General features: G+C 38.2%; 1 long non-coding RNA gene and 1 other non-coding gene across 2 annotated transcripts in view; both read left to right on the top strand.

Annotated features, from left to right (window-relative positions):
- The window catches only part of LOC140739410 (uncharacterized), a 972090-nt gene extending 958917 nt beyond the window's left edge, over positions 1-13173 (top strand). Inside the window, exons 2-3 of the long non-coding RNA XR_012101625.1 lie at positions 11740-11830; positions 12260-13173. This is a non-coding gene — a long non-coding RNA (uncharacterized lncRNA). The remainder of the gene's footprint in view (positions 1-11739; positions 11831-12259) is intronic.
- LOC140739628 (U6 spliceosomal RNA) lies at positions 12795-12901 on the top strand. Its single transcript, XR_012101698.1, has one exon. It is a non-coding gene; the product is annotated as a U6 spliceosomal RNA (small nuclear RNA).
- Positions 13174-18076: the final 4903 nt, after the last annotated feature.

Genomic DNA, 18076 nt, shown 5'->3' with positions numbered 1-18076 from the left:
GACCAATCACTTCCCTACCCTATATTCGATCTGAAACTTCTTTGCCCATTCTCCTAATCTGTCCTTTTGCAGACTCCCTGCATCCTCAACACTATCTGCCCCTCTGAAGTGTATTTAATATTTCAAGTATATTGTTCAATTATCATGCTTTGTTTGTTCACATTATTCATTATGGGTTATTTGGAAGAAGTAGTAAATGTCATATGTCATTATACCACCAGGTTATAAATGAGCACCTCATATGAAGTAGACAAAAATATTATGGCTCCATTGTTTTTCTTTCATTTCGTTTCTGTAGTTACAAAACATAAGTGACGATGAGGTTAAAATAAACTGATGACGACTACCTACCTGTTGAAGCACAACACATTTTTCTTCGGAAGGGGAGAGAGATGTTCAAGTTTTTAAAAAAGTGCAGCATGTTTTTTCTTTCAAAGGGGAGGGAAATGTTCAAGTTAAAAGAAAAGCAGCAAACAGACAAAATTAAGGAGCTCATAAACAGTTAGTACTGAGGAATAATAATACTTTGTGGTGGTGTGTTGGGGAGGAAGCATTAAGAAGAGGGACGCCTCACGTCTTAATAAGCTGGTAAGGAAGGCGGGCTCTGTCGTGGGCAAAGTACTGGAGAGTTTAACATCGGTAGCTGAGCGAAGGGCGCTGAGTAGGCTACGGTCAATTATGGAAAACTCTGAACATCCTCTACATAGCACCATCCAGAGACAGAGAAGCAGTTTCAGCAACAGGTTACTATCGATGCAATGCTCCTCAGACAGGATGAAGAGGTCAATACTCCCCAATGCCATTAGGCTTTACAATTCAACCACCAGGACTTAAGAACTTTTTAAAAGCTATTATTAATGCTTTTTGAGATAGTGATTTAGATGCATATCATATTTTTTTACTGAGTTAAGTATTGTATGTAATTAGTTTTGCTACAACAAGTGTATGGGACATTGGAAAAAAGTTGAATTTCCCCATGGGGATGAATAAAGTATCTATCTATCTATCTATCTATCTATCTATCTATCTATCTACTAAATTTAAAAGAGACAGAAGTGGCAGACTTTATCGGAAAGATAGTTACATTCAATTGCAAAGCAGATAACTGGAAATTGTATACTGAATAAATTGAGCAGTATTTTGAAGCAAGTAAAACAGCCAATGAAAAGGGAGAGCCAAAGTTACTAAGTGTAATAGGTGGAAACCTACACAGTTTGCTTAGAAATTTAATTGCTTCAACCTAACCAGCCAAAATGAGCTTTGATAATATTGGGAATGTAATGAAGGAGCATTTCAAAATGAAACCATCATTGACTGCAGAGTACTTTAACCGAATCAAAAAGGAGTCATTTTCAGTTTATGTGGTATAATGTGTTCAGTAATTGGCATAATGATGCACTACAAGATCATTTAGTTTGTGGAATTTTACAATAAAGCATTCAAATCAGCTCCTAACTGAAGCACAACGCACATTTAAAAGAGCAGTTGAAATTGCTGTTTCAATGGAAATGGCAGCCAGCAACAGAATTGATTTGCAGTCAGGAATGGAAGTGAGTATGACCAAAATTACAATGTCCAAACACAAACCTGGCCGAACAAATTGTTTTACAAATTATGTGAGCAGAGGCTCACATACACCAGACCAGTGCAGTGCAGGGTTAAACATGAAACTGACAGAAAATGCAACATAGTAGGCACATACAAAGAGCATGTTGGGCAGAAAAAAAAATTAAATGGACCGCACAGGGAAGAGAAAAAGATAAAATGTCTATTTGCAGTTTCAAAAGAGCTCTGATTTGCATGCTGTTGATAAAATATTTGGTGATGATGAGAGTGACACAGGACTGAGCAGCTTTCAGATTTACAATATGAAAACTAACAAGAGACAAACAATATGGCTTACACCAGAAGTGGACAGCAAAATAGTTAAAATGGAATAGGATACTGGTTTGGCTGTCTCAGTCATTCCACAAAATGAGTTTGAACAGCATTTCAAAGATACTAAACTGAAGCCTGCAGATATCCAACTAAGAACATATTCTGAATAAAGATAACTCCTGTGGGAATGACATTCATAACAGTAAAATACAACAAGCAACGAGCTACCTTGGGCTGGTATGTGGTGAAAACAGGAGGGCCAGCATTATGGGGCCGTGATTGCATGAGGCAACTACCACTTGATTGTAGGTCCATCCACTGTTTGCATGCCACACCCCCTGCAATAGTGTCAACTGAAAGCAAATTTAGAAAGATACTGGATGATGCCACAGTATTTGACAACTCAAATACATCAATGGTAAAATAATGTTAAATTGAAATATCACACCCTAGTTTTATAACAGGGTCTTTATACCATCTGTGATAAAGTACCCATTGAGCTGGTTTGCATAGAGGCTGAAGGAATTCCTTCCAAGATTGGGTGGAGCCCACAGGCAATGCCAGTGATTCCAGAAGCTAAGAAGGACTGGTATGTCAGGATCTGTGGTGATTTTAAGGTCACCATCAAGCCAGTACTAAAAGAAGATCAATACCCTCTGCCCAGGATAGAAGATATCTTTGCAAAACTTTCTGGGGTGAAATACTTCAGCAAATTGGGCTTAGCTGAGACCTACCTACAGATAGAGATGGAAGAAGAGTCCATTATGTTTCTCAACATAAGCACTCACAAAGGGCTTTATCATTATAATATGCTTATTTTTGGAGTAGCATCTGCACTTGCACTCTGGAAAATTGCTATGGACCAGGTACTGCAAAGTTGCTCAGACACTCAGTGTTACCTGGATGACACCATTGTTACTGAGGATGACAAGGCACATCTACAAAATCTCTAGACAGTGATAAAAATGATTAAAAGTTTATGGGCTCAGAGCACAATGCAACCAGTGTGAATTCTTTAGACCAAGCATCTCTTATTGTGGTCAAACTATTGACACACATGGATTACACAAGTGTGTTAAGAAAATTCAAGTAGTGGTGGTTGTCCCAAGGCCAAAGGACATGTCGTGTTCGCAGTCACGTTTGGGATTTGTCAATTACTATAACAAGTTCCTGCTAAACATAACTATCATGCATCACCCTTTGGAGTCATTACTACAGATCGGGAAGAAATGACAATGGACAATGTGAGGTGGCTTTCCAAAAGGCAAAGTAAATGGTGATGTCAGATACTGTATCACACATTATGATCTACTTCATCCAGTGAAACCCCTTTCATTCCTTACCTTATGATATATGTGCAGTCATGTCTCATGGTATGAGTGATGGAAGTGAGTGCCGCATAGCCTTTGAATCACTTTCTCTTACCACTGCAGAGAGAAAATACCAATAGATTGACAGAGAGGTCTTTTCTGGTTTGGGGTGTAAAATATTTTAGTCAGTACTAGTATGGGAGAGATTTGACCCTCATTACCGATCAGAAGGGTGTTCCACAAACAACAGCAGCACTAATGCAGAGATGGGCTCTTTTTCTCGGAGGACACAATTACACGATCAAATTCAAGAGGACAACTAATCATGGAAATTCTGGTGGATTGTCCTATTTACCCTTGGAAAAGGAAATACCTGAAAATCTTACAAAAGAGGACGCTCTTCTTGACATATTTCCCCTAAAGCAAATCAAAAGTTTTCCTATTATGGCAGAGATGATCCAAAGGGAAACCAGAAAAGAGCCCACTCTGTCTCAGGTCTACATGGCCAACCAAAATGTCTGGAATGTGCAGCAGAAATTCCAGTTACCCCATTTTTACCTGCGACATAATGAATTTGTCCTTGATAATCGCTGCTTTATGTGGGAATTAAGAGTTGTTGTACCATCCAAGCGGAGAGCTAAATTGTTAGAAGAGCTCTATACAGTCACCTAGGCTGTTCAAAATGAAAGCATTGGCTTAAAGTTTTGTCTTGTAGCCTGGGATAGATCAGTAGATTGATCAGCTCATCTTGCACTGTTCAGATTACCACCATATCTAGAAGATGCCAAGAGCAGCACCTCTCCATCCCTATCAGAGAATGCAGACATCTGCACCATACCATCCAGCTACATATTGCTTGGTAGAATCATTTATCAAGACTCTGAAGAACACATTGTGAGCAAACACAAAGTACACTGCAGATGCTGGGGTCAAATCAACACGTACAAACAAGCTGGAGTTCCTGCTGAGTTCCTCCAGCTTGTTTGTACATTGTGAGCAATGTCAGCAGATTACATTATACTGATACTAAATCAGAAGCTTGTAAAGTTCCTTCTTGCATGTTGCAATGCAGCACACTCTACAACCAACAACTAATGATTTATGCTGTTCCTGGTTCGTCCCTTGTGTTCACGGTTGGATCTCCCCAAGCCCAATCCCAGAAGGAGTATACAGGACAAACAGCTTTGACAAATTGAGGGCTCCTCAAACAAAGAGTTCAATGTTTCATTCCTGGACAAGCAATCCTGGCGAGGGTCTACAGAACTGATCAGAAGTGGATACTTGGAAAGAAGTGTTTGAATGGCATACATCATTATGCCACCACGTCATATGTGTGTGCCTTACTAAAGTAAATTGAAGTAGACAAAAATATCCATGATCCCATGTTTTTCTTTTGATTAACCTCTGAAATTTCAAAACATAACACCCACCACCTACCTTTAAATCATCCACAAACCTGACCACTGAGCCATCAATTCCGTCATTCTGGCATATAACCTGAATAGAAACAGTCCAATACCGACTCCATAGCACATCACTCATCATCGACAACCAACCAGAAAAGGTCACCTTTATTCCCACTCTTGCCAATCATCTATCCATACTGGTATCTTCCTTGTACCAACATGCACTCTTACCTTCATAAGCAGTCTCATGTATAGCACCTTATTAAAGGCCTTCTGAAAATCCAAGTAAACAACATCTACTGACTCCTTTGGCTATCCTGCCAGTTATGTTCTCAAAGAATTGCAACAGGTTTGTCAGGCAAGTTTCCCCTTAATGAAACCATGCTGAATGTGGCCTATTTTATCATGAGCTTGCAAGTGCCTGAAACCTGATTGTTAATGAGAATGAGCATGGATTGATCAGTAAATATTTCCTACAGGTACGCACATGCTGCAATTAATGTAATTAAGTGAGTTGTTCTATGTAGCAATACAATATACTGAAGATTAAACCTTGTTGTTCAGAGTCTCATCGTGAAAATTGGTAATGCTCCTGGCAAATAAGGTGATTACCACCTGTATGTTAGAGAATGTGAACTCAGCCACCCTGTTTGCCCTTACAGGAATAAATGAGGTTAACTTATTTCAGCTTACAGTAAACAAGTTTCAGTCATATTTGAGGAACTTCACTTTCTTGGCATTGCATTACATTTTTGCTTCCATAGTAACCCCACTAAGCATATGCCGTATTCTCCTACAGATAGCTATTGGATCTTGGTCACATGCATAACTACATAAACAGGACACTACTTGTGTACCTACATTGACCAGATGGTTCACCGTATCTCGCTTCTTTCCATGTTGCATGTTCTGCATAACTTATTACACTCTTTGATTATTTCATTGGTTTTATCACTCTGCACTTCCAGTGACCCCAATTACACTTTGGAAAAGGATGCCCTTCCCTCTTCCAGCGAGATACCTTTCCTGTTTTGGGCTTTATCTTATATCTCTGCCGTAACTAGTGATGCTGTTATATGACCCTAAAAACATTTGTTCAAAATAGCAACAAATCCTTTCCAATATTTTGACTGTAATGAATTAATACTTAAAATCCTGTGCCTCACTCAGTGCTAAAAGAGATGATGCAGGATAAGTCTGTGACTTTAAGTTAAAATGCATTTCATCAAATTGCTTAAATCTATATTTTATTTGTTTTATATTTCTCAGGAAAAATGTGTACAAAGAATCTTTATATTTTAATGAAAAATATATTTAGTTTTTAATTGACACCTCTTTTATTTGCATCACACTGTGATGTGATTGTGCTGATCAGCACAATGCTGATTGTGCTCTAACAGTACATGTGTAGGGTGCCTATGTGTCATGAATATAAAATTGTTTTCTGATTCTGATCCATTAATTATTTCATTGCTGAATATAACCAAACATTTTACAGTTTTATTGGTGTCAAACAGAATGAAAGCACACAATTAATTTAATGTTTTGCTTCCCCCCTCCCCCGAAAAAAAATCATCATGATTGACTCTCCATTAAAATATACAAGAAAACAAAATGAGCTGATTACAAATACAACGTCGGATTTTACTTCAGTAATTCTTATAGGTTATTATTCCAAAAATAGAAGACGTTACAACTAATTCAAAGCAAGGACTAAAAGACATACTATTTAGAAGGTCTTTCAACAACAGAGGGAAGAATGGTTCAAATAATGCTGTTCAGATGAAAATGTTCTTAAACAGGAGTAATTTCTGCCCATTTCCAGACTCTGCACCTGATGGATAATTTGATTCCATATTCTCCAGTGAGATCCTCATTGACACTAAAAGGCATCTTCCACATAAATCTCCCAAGATTAATGTCAACAGAGATTTTCAGCCTCACTGCTCTGCAAGAAAACAAGTTCTTATTTACTCGCAGAATAATCAGTATTTACCAATACTGCTCTCCTGAATCCTGTTTAAAGGGCTAGCACTCACACTATATCATGAGCGAGGCTGTTTCACACTACTCCGTAGTCTCATTGTTTACTCTACCAAGTGATTGGTGGGTCCTGATCACATGAATGATAACATTAATAGGGCCCCAGTTGTATACCTCTATTGACCAGGTGGTTCACTAAATCTTGCTCCTATCCATGTGACATGTTCAGCATAATTTATTTCATTATCTGATTATTTCATCGGTTTTACCATTCCCAAATGAATTGTACTTTTCTTTCATCTACAATGGCTTGTCTACAATCAGAAGTGTCTTCAGTGGGTAACAGTCTACATTTAATGCTGGTAGCAAGGAAGTAGACTACTTTATCCGTGGAAGTCAAAGTCATTGTCATTCACAGCTTCCTCACCTCAGCATAATTCTAGATCATTGCTACTGGCCTCTACCAAAATGTCACAGTTTACTGTTACTGCTGTATGAGAGAAATTCCCAAGTTCCACACTCAAGCAGAGAGGATTGCATCTACATTTCTTCAGCCACAGGAGTAATCAGAGCAGGCATGAGGATTTGCCTGCATTGTAGACTTCTCCAAAAGTGCAGGAATTCACTGGCTTCAATTGTTTCTCTCAGAATAACCCTTGGCAAACTTTTGCCATGTGAACTTGGCTTGTGCAAAGCAGGGAAAATGAAATTATTTCCTTCAGTGAGAAGAGAATCCTTCTGATCCTTTTGGAGTCTGTCCCCTCCTTCTTCCATCATTACTTCAATTTCTGAAACAGCAACACTCTTCAATAGTAGGAAGAATATTTTATGTAACGTGGAGACAAATACAGAGAGAGGTACATGAGGGGAGGAGGCCTTTTGGCCCACTGAGTCCATGCTAGTCCTGAACCATCCACTAACATTAATCCTACATTCTCACTGCATCTTGTCAACCTCCACTTGTCTACACTAGAAGTAATTTACAGTGGCAAATTAATCCACCAACTCGCACATCATGGATTTTTTTGGAGGCAACTGGAGCACCCAGAGATTATGCATGCAGTGAAAGGGAGAATATGCAAACTGCACATAGACAGTAGCTGAAGTCACGATTGAACATATAGGCATATGATCTATTGCTGTAAAGGAGCAGCTCTACAAGCTGTGCCATGTGTTGTTGTCACAGTGCAGCCTTACACAGGAAACTGTGACATCTCTCTTCTAGGAATCTCACAGATTGTGATCTTTATGGAAATGTTAAAAATAGAATTAGAATAATACAGAATGTTGTTTTTATAGCAATTAAAATCAGAGAATTTTGCAGACAGATGGCATTTCTCCTGTTGAAGATGGTTCAGAGTCTCTCCCAGACCAATACCCTAAGCACTGAGGTTCCATTTATCTTCATTTGGCAACATTAGGTTTGAGATGTCATTCATATCGCTGATAATAGATTCCTGAAATAGACACTCCATTCCAAGTTGTGTTGTGGGAAGAGATAACCAGACAGAGAATTAAAGAGATGTTCATCGTTGCCTTGAAGGATTGAAAATTCCCCATTGGCTCCTGGGAAGCTCTAGCCTCTGACTAATCAACATGGAGAAGCAGCATTCAAGTTAATGCGCAGGACCTTATGATAATCCTTTGGGGGCACAGAGAAATCCTGTGTAAATGGCAGAAGTAGCCCACCAGATAACAAACTCCCACCACTTCTGTCTCATCGGCCACCTCCAGTTCCCACACTGGCCTCATCAACAATCTCAGAACGCATATAATGATTAGTAGAAATAAGTCATCCCTGATTTATGGATGCACATTATAAAAGGCATCCTATCCAGATGCATTGTGGCTTGGCATGGTAACAGCTCTGCCCAAGACCGCACAAATTGCAGAGAGTTGTGGAAGCAGCTCAGAGCATTATGAAAACCATCTTCCCCACTATGGACTTTGTCCACACTTCACACAGCCTTAGAAAAGCAACCAACATAATCAAAAACCCCCACATGCCCAAGACATTCCCCCTTCTCCCCGCCCCCTCCTTTGGGTAGCAACAGATAAAAACATGGAGCACCTGGCTCAAGGACAGCTTCCATTTTGCTGTTATAAGACTCTTGAATGGACCTCTTGTTCATTAAAGGTGAACTCTTGACCTCATAATCTCCCTCATCATTTCCCTTGAAACTTTGTTTTTACCTACATTGCATTTTCGCCATAATGACATTCTGTTGTTGTTTTTCCCTTGTGCTACTACTGTACATATCTTTTCAAATGATCTGTATGGGTGGTTTGCAGAACTATATTTTTCACTGTAGCTTGATAAGTGTGACAATAATAAACTAACTCCATTGCCAAGGAACTGCCTTAAAAGAAGTTGGGACAAATAAATTACTAGGCCGTAATCCCTAATTTGCACAAACAAATACACGAGGGGTGATTGATAAATTCATGCCCTAAAGTAGAAGGGGTCAATTTTAGAAAACCTAGCACATTTATTTTTCAACATAGTCCCCTCCAACATTTACACACTTAGTCCAGCAGTTGTGGAGCAATCTATTTTGAAGTGAAGATGTCTCTTGGATTGCTTGTTTTTGAAGTTGAATTATTCTTTGAAGGTTTTTGGGGAGGAGCTCAAATATTTTCTTTCCCTACACCCTATTCTAGTTACTAATTCAGCTCTCTGTGGGATTCTTTACGAGGGGTGATTGATAAGTTTGTGGCCTAAGGTAGAAGGAGTCAATTTTAGAAAACCTAGCACATTTATTTTTCCACATAGTCCCCTCCTACATTTACACACTTAGTCCAGCGGTCGTGGAGCATATGGATGTTGGACCTCCAGAAAGTGTCCACAACAGAGGTGATTGATCAGTTCGTGGCCTAAGGTAGAAGGAGATGAGTTATTAACCTTAAACCTTCTGCACAATCACTCAAAGAGTTGACCTGCATGTGCATGTAATGAGAGCTGTATAACTCATCTCCTTCTAATTTTGGCCACAAACTTATCAATCGCCCATGCAGTGGACACTTTCCGGAGGTCCAAGATCCATATGCTCCACGACCGCTGGACTAAGTGTGTAAATGTAGGCGGGAACTATGTTGAAAAATAAATGTGCTAGGTTTTCTAAAATTGACTCCTTCTACCTTAGGCCATAAACTTATCAATCACCCCTCGTATTTACAAATCTTCAACAACATTTGAGAAATTGGGTTTCCTGCAGTAACTAACTCACCTCCTCCTAATCCCCATTGTCTTTCAATCATCCATATGGTATAGGCTAGCTCAGTGATGCCACAGTCATTATTTACCGCTATGAATGCAGTTCAACATCACTCAAGAAACTCAACACCATGCAGGACAAAGAAAAGCAATTGGATCCTCGACTTCCTAACTGGCAACCTACAATCTGGGCAGATTAGAAATAACACCTCTACCCACTGGAAGTCAACACTGGTGCAACACACAGATGTGTACTTAGCCTACTGCTCTACTTTCTCTACAGCCATGACTCTGCGGCTATAAATTTGCTGATGATACAGCCATTATTGGCAGAATTTCACATGGTGACGAGAGAGTGTACAGGAGCAAAATATACCAGTTAGTTCGAGTGGCGTTGCAGAAACAGCCTTGCACTCAATGTCAGCAAGACTGAAGAGCTGATTGTGAACTTCAGGAAGGGTAAGATGAGGGAACACAAACCAATCCTCACAGGGAGATCAGAAGTGAGGAGAGTGAGTAATTTCAAGTACCTGGGTGTTACATTTCTAAGGACCTAACCTGGATGCAACATATCGATGCAGCTATAAAGAAGTCAAGGCAGCGCCTATATTTGGTGCCAGACTGCAGACTGCAAGGCTGGCATACGTGGAACTTCCCTGTCGAAGAGGGGCAAGAAGATTTCCCGCCGTGTCATGCTGGAAGATGATGGCAGCTTTAGGGATATGAGGGAGAACCAGGAAGAGAGCCGTTAACACCATGGCTCAAGCAGCAGAGTGTCCAGTTGGCTTTGGCTGCGAAGGGATGATAGTAGCTGGAAGTCTGACCATCGGGGGTAGAAGATTGATCACCTTCTGCTGTCCCACCATCCCGAGGATGTTCCGGGTTACTGGATGAAATGTCTGGAGACGGATGGACCTGGCTGATGATTCGACGGTTCAGCAGCAGAAACATCACAGCTGTTCAAGGTAATGCATTAGGAGTTTGAGGGGATTGGTTTGTCAACTAAAACACTTAAAAACATCTAAAAATGTACCATGGAGAGCATTCTGACTGGCTGCATCACTGTCTGGTACTGGGGGGGAGGAGCTGAAGTGGGCTACTGCACAAGATTGAAGTAAATTGCAAAAAATTGCAAAATTAGTCATCGTCATCATGGGTACTAGCCTCCATAGTGTCCAAGACATCTTCAAGAAGTGGTACCTTACGAATGTGGCATCCATCATTAAGGACCCTCACCGCTTAGGACACGCCCTCTTCTAATTTTTAACATCATGAAGGAGATACAGAAGCCTGAAGGCACACACTTGGTGATTCTTCCCGTCTGCCATCTGATTTCTAAATGGACATTGAACCCATGAAGAATATGCTCTATTTTTTAAATTTCTGTTTTTTGTTTGCAGCACTTATTTAAACTTGACTATTTAATAGGCATATATCCTTACTATAATACAGTTTTTTCCCTGTATATTTATTTATCATGTATTTCATTGTACTGCTGTTGTAAAGTTAACAATTTTCACAACATATGCCTGTGATACTAAACCTGATTCTAATTATTGATGATCCATTCATTCCCTCCATTATCTGTACGGTGACTACACTGTACACCATCTACAAAGTGCTTTACCACTGCACTTCTTACATTCATGAATTATAATAACATGAATGGGAGGGGCATGAGAAGAATGCCATCTGCAAGTTGCTTTCCAAGTCAGATACCATCCTGATTTGGAAATACACTACCATTACTTCATTGTCACTGAAACTCCTTACCCAATAACACTACTGTGGTGAACTACATATACCTGCCTGGATACGCCCCCCCCCTGCTGACTGCTCCTGTGGCTCCTCCCACGGGCCCGGGTATAAAGGCGATTGGAGACATAGCCCCAGCCTCAGTCTCCAGGATGTAGTGTGGTGGTCACTTGCTGCTTGTTCTTTCTTCCAGCCAATAAAAGCCTACCTTAATCCACGTCTCAGAGTTATTGATGATGCATCAGCTACGGAATTACCATCAGCCAGAGACTGCAGCAGTTCAGGTAGACAGTTGGGAATATGCAATAAATGCTAGCTTTGTCAACCTTTCCAATAGTGCATTTATAAACATCCCCTGATTCCTCCTGCAATTTCAAACAGCTATTTTATATATTAAGCAATGTAAGGGTTGCTAAGAGCAATGATACAATAGTGGCACATGAAAAGATATGAGGCAAACATTGTAAATATACCCTTTGAAATTATCTGAAACCGGAATGTTTTCTAGGAAATCCATATCGTTTGTTACTCTGAAATTAAAATAATATACCTAGTTTTGTAGGTATAAAAAATATTGAAGTAATATTTAATTTTATAAATCCATCCAGAACAATATGTTTGTTTTTGAATATGTGACACTACTTCAAAATACTTCCTTTCCCCAGGGCAAAGTATTGACCTAATTCTGAACTTTCATATGTCCTACTTTGTAGGAAATGTCCAAATATGCCTTCCTCTTCTGAAGTTCCCAGATTGATGAAGTGGATACATCTAACATGAGTTCAGCACTTTCACAGAAGGACATGGAGACACTGAACTAATCAAGGGTTCAGAGAAATGACCCGATGTCAAACTAATACAATCTATTGTGACTTGGACTCAACTCCATGAAGATCTGTGCTTCAGCACGTCTTGTTTATAAAAGTCAAGAGTCAAATTTATTGAAAATGTTTAATGAATCTAATGGCCTGGATTGTTGGCAGTATGTTGTATAGAAATAATGAGGTCTGTACTAAAAAGTAAAGGCATCTTCATTTTTTGGCACTGAAATGCATACAGTCATTTGAACACTAGTTCAAATATGAAACACCTCATCAAAAATGGAACAACTTGTGTTCTTGACTTTTAGCCAAATAAGCTCACTTATCTTTACTTGACAAAGAATCATCTCTTGAACATTTAATTTCAACAAGCTATGAAAATTAAAAGAATCAAAAATCTGGAGTCATTATATATATAAAATATTTTGTGCTCGCTTCGGCAGCACATATACTAAAATTGGAATGATACAGAGAAGTTTAGCATGGCCCCTGTGCAAGGATGACACGCAAATTCGTGAAGCGTTCCATATTTTTAAAAAAAAATATTTATTCCAAAACCTGTGAAAAATTACACAAGTTTTCAGAGAGGCACAAATGAGATGTAAACTGGACTCCAATGAATAAAATCTGATAAGAGGTTTTACATACACCTGCCATTTCTTCTTGATTTGTTTTCCAAAGATCACCTGGTTGAAACTGCTGAGAATTTGGGCAACTGGTGATCCCTACTCACTGACATATCTAGTTATACTGCTTCATATTTCTGTTGATTACTTCTTTTGATCCCTCTGCCGTCTCTGCCACTTCTCAAGCCAGATGTTAGTCAGTTTCAAATTCTGTGCTAAGGTAGCCCCTAGTTTTCAACAGTTTATTGATTGTTGTTGCCTTTATTTCTTACATCCTTTACATACATGAGGAGTAAAAATCTTTACGATACTTATCCATCTAAATATGTAATATGTAATCATGGTAATTAATAATAAATAGAACAGTCAATGTAACATAGAAATACACTCAAATCAGTGTGAGTTAATCAGTCTGATGGCCTGGTGGAAGAAGCTGTCCCAGAGCCTGTTGGTCCTGGATTTTATGCTGTGGTACCGTTTCCTGAATGGTAGCAGCTGGAACAGTTTGCGGATGGGGTGACTCGAGTCTCCAATGATCCTTCAGGCCCTTTTTTCACACCTGTCTTTGTTATTGATAAGAGTATGACCTTACACTTTGGTAGAAGGAATGAAAATATAGACTGTTTTATAAATGGGGAGCAAATTCAGAACTAAGTGTAAAATAATTTCGGAATTCTCATGCAGGATTCTGTAAAGGTTGACTTGTAGGCCAATACTCACTGGCATTTAGATGAATGGGGAGAGGTTCTAATTGAAACTGATTGATATTGAAAGGTCTAGTTAGAGTGGACGTTCACAGGGTGTTTCCAATCGCAGGAGAGTCTAGGACCAGAGCTCACAGTCTTAGAATAGAAAGATATCTTTTTAGAACAGAGATAAGGAGGAAATTCTTTAGCCAGATGTGGTGAATCTGTGGAATTTGTTGCTACAAACAGCTGTGGAGGCCAAGTCACTGGGTATAATTAAAACAAAGGTTGATAGGTTCTGAATTACTAAGGGCATCAACAATTACAGGGAGAAGGAATGAGAATGGGTTTGAAAAGGAAAATCAGCTGTGATTGAATGATGGAGCAGACTCAATGGGCTGAATGGCTCAATTCTGTTCCTCTGTCTTATATCACTTACATTAGTTTATAAGGTGGTTTTCGGTAAATCATATCCATCCACAAGCCAGCAAATCACTCAATGGCATCATATGTTTCCCTTCAAACACTGAGCTTGGGCTACAGCTATTCTTAACATCTCATGTTCAGATCTTCACCTTTCAATCATTCTAGGCCATTGACATTTTATTGGCATCCAACAGTGTAACAACTGAACAAATGCTTCAGTGGATGAAAGAGTGTGCCTCCTTGAAATTCAGACAGTTGCTAAATCTTAAAGAATAAGAAACATAAAATTTCAATTTAACAATAAAATGCTTCTTTCTTTAGGATATTCCTCCTGCTACTCCACCTGATTTTAAGAAATCAGTGCACTCCAGACCTCATGTGACTAAGACTTGCAATTTTTCATTTTAGCAATCAATATTCAAACTCTTTTTGCGACATCTCCTATTGGTGACTCTGAAAAGCGAACACAAGGTGTTGATGGGCCAGATATTACTGTCAGCAGTGTGCAATTATGCTTACCACTGACCTACTTCATATGATTAATCTAACTTTTTGCAGGCCCACTGTTGTGAGTATATTTTCCAGCCCTTACAACACATTCCAAAACAAACACAATTTAATCAGACAATTTAAAATGATTTTTAAAAACTGAATAAATTATGCTAAAAATTAAAACAATAAAATACTTGTAAGTTCAGCAGATAAAAAGCATAGAAATTGCTGAATATTACCAAAGTCCTGAGCAGCCATTCCGCTCCATAAAAGGCTGAGTCTATTATGTAAGTGTTGTGAACTTGCCTCATATTCAACACTCTGATGTTATACTGTATGAATGCTTCCAAATCAGAGAACTCTCGAGAAATTTTCTGCAGAGGGAAAAAAGCAGTTTCAAAACTTCTGTCTTTATTTGGAAATCCCGCATTTGATGGAACATTCATGGAGAAATGGCGTCTGACTCACAAAGAACAGCTTGAATTTCTTAGCATGCTCTGGACAGTCTCTTAATATTAAATTCATCATGGGAAATTATTGGCAGAATTTGTAAATGGGACACAATAGTTGCCTTAGTTTATAATCTAGATTTTAGTGAACACATTTAACAGCATGTTTATTCTCCTTCCGATTTCTGTTTCATTTCCCCTAACAATTATAGTTTTTCTTTGTTGGTTTAATGGATACAGATAAATTTCAAAGACTCTAAAGTTACAACTGTTATACTTTGTTAAAGATATTAACTCACAATATGAATCATTGTTTTTGATAATTGGTACTGTTTATGTAAGTACATACAATAAATATTCCTAAATGGGATCACATAGAACTTAGGAAAAGATTGAAGAATATGCTCAAAGTAACTAAAGCTAGAAAATAAAATGCAACGTCCACACTGATTCCTGGGAATCCCTTAACCACGAGTGTACAAAGTGGAGTAAGAGTATTTGGGATGTGATTCGGAGTTTTGAGTCTGAATCCCTACATAAGCGGAGGAAGGGAAGCAATACCCTACAAACTGTCCATTTGCACATGCAGTCAGCTCACTTTGCCCTCTTCAGTTATATAAAAACGGACAAGGAAACAACTCACCCTGAGAGTACCTGAGAGGAAGACATCACAGGAAATTCTTCTCATCTTCGAGGTAACTAGTTTAATAAGGAGCCCACAATAGATAAGAACAACTTAAAGATCAAGAGCAATAAAATTTATTTAGTAGGAAGGGAAAATGCAAGAATCACCGATGGTTGCACAATTGATATTTGTGCTAATTTAAGATTATAGCTATGTAGCATTGAAACAATACTTCTGTATGGAAGCTACATCTTTGGATTGCTTTATTTTCTTCAATGTGATTAAATATTGAATTTTATATTACACTATCAGATATATACCTGGTTACATATATTGTAAATAATTCAGCTAAGCAGTATTTTTATATTCTAAATACTGCAGAAGGTGGGTACATAATATTGTCCTTCATTTGAAAATTTCAAAACTAAATTCCATCATGTTGATAAAGCAACCTTACTATATGTTGTTTTCTTTTTCAGAAAAGCAATAATCCAGTTAATTGCTTCTTAATTCTGCAATGTGCATTGCATTCTTATTCACATTTCTACGTGGAAAGAGATCAGAGCTTTGTAAAGACATGTCACATGACAGTCCTGAAAAAGAGTCTCTGCCCAAAACATCCATTTCCATAAATGCCACCTGAGCTGCTGATCTCCTCCAGCATTTTGTGTGTGTTGCCACGTTAAATGTGGTGAATGTGACATTAAATTTACATCAAAAAAGTTGAAAGGAATAAACTGCAGCTAGTTCAAGTAATTGGGCAAAGATGTAGTGATAGAGTATAATATGAGCCCTTGTGAAATTACTGTACACATTTTTTGGAAGAAAATAGAGATATTATGCAAATGAAGACAGATTGCATATTTATGAGATTCAGAGGGATTTGGCTATTTTAACATATGATTTAACATAGAATGCAAATACAGGAAATGATTAGAAAAGCTGTTCTTATTAAGCTCTGTTGTTTTGTTTATTCACAATATATAAGGATTGCTGCAGAAAGATTCATCAAGATGCCTGAAAGCAACAATGCACTAACTGTTTGAATCTCTGAAGTTTATTATTTGTTTGATTGTTAGTCAAGACTAAAGTCAAGGTTAAGCAGCATGAGATAAGATCTGCAAGTTTGTTTTCCTGAAGAATCTCAATGGATTAAAGAAATATGCAACTGTTAAGAGCACAGAGGATATTTAATTTGTTGCTCATTCCTTATAAACCAATTCTGTTGATGCCAAACCCTCTTCATTCCACATAGACTGCAGATTATCCTCTTCATCTACAGGTCCCTGAAAGATTTTGTTTCCGCCACATGAATGAAACTTATGCATTTTTATGAAAATCTGTCTCCTTCATGATTATATTCATAAACATCAGATTTTTATTATCTCCAAATTCCTGTATCTACATTTAGATTGGAAGGTACTTCTGTAAAGTTAGAACAAAATTTTTGATTGTTCTTCCTTTGTCCTCATCCACATACCCACACCCTTTCAAATCTTGCCATGTTTGGTGTGATATCATTTTTGTAGTTGAATGTTTATATCTGAATTGAAAGATATTAAATAGACACCATAGGTAGGAACAAAAATAATCTCCAGTTTGGTGTTATGAATTACTGATCAATGACAATGATAAAGTGGTGTAAAAGTTGAAGTAAACGGAAATCTGGTTTAGGAAAACTGTTGTCTAATTGTGCATCTAAAATATAAGTACATTTGTTCTTGATTTATTCCTTAGGCTGCATGCCTGATGCAGCACTTAATCAATTACATATTCTGAGAGGGTACATTTTATAGTATCACCCCTGTTAACCTCAAGATGAGTCAATGTCATTCTAAAATCTTACAAAAGCAAATTGTAGTTGTCTATGTGATTCAGTGTCAAATTCTGTTGGATTAACTTTCCTATAAAGCTCCTTAAGATGCTTTACAATGCCAAAAAAATAACCACTCTACCATCCACTGGGCATTTGAATTCAACTTTTCAAAAGGCAACTGGAAATATTTCGAAAGCAGGCATTGCAAAATATTCTGTGGAATTGCCAGATTTTATTAAAGTGATAACTATGTTAGAAAATTCCTTTTTGTGGTGAAACGAATTGGATTATATTTGGTTCCAGCCTCAGACCGGTCCTTCTCTGCAAGAAGCCAATGCCAACCATACTGCTTCCTTTCACTACATGGACAGCAGACGTTCAGCTACACTACCCTCCTTTCAAAGCAACTGAAAACTTGCAATAAATATCAGACTCACAGATGTTATTTTTGAAATGGGTTAAATTTTATAAAGGGGAACCCCACAAGATTTAAAAATGAATTACAATCTCTTTGTTAGTAACATTAGTTGTCCAGGATACAAAGGAGAATTTTTTCGCCTTTTATTATGGAGTTTTTAAAAGTCTTTTC

This window comes from Hemitrygon akajei, chromosome 15, assembly GCF_048418815.1.
Source record: "Hemitrygon akajei chromosome 15, sHemAka1.3, whole genome shotgun sequence".
Classification (NCBI taxonomy): Eukaryota; Metazoa; Chordata; class Chondrichthyes; order Myliobatiformes; family Dasyatidae; genus Hemitrygon; species Hemitrygon akajei.
This window is presented reverse-complemented; position numbering and strand designations above follow the sequence as displayed.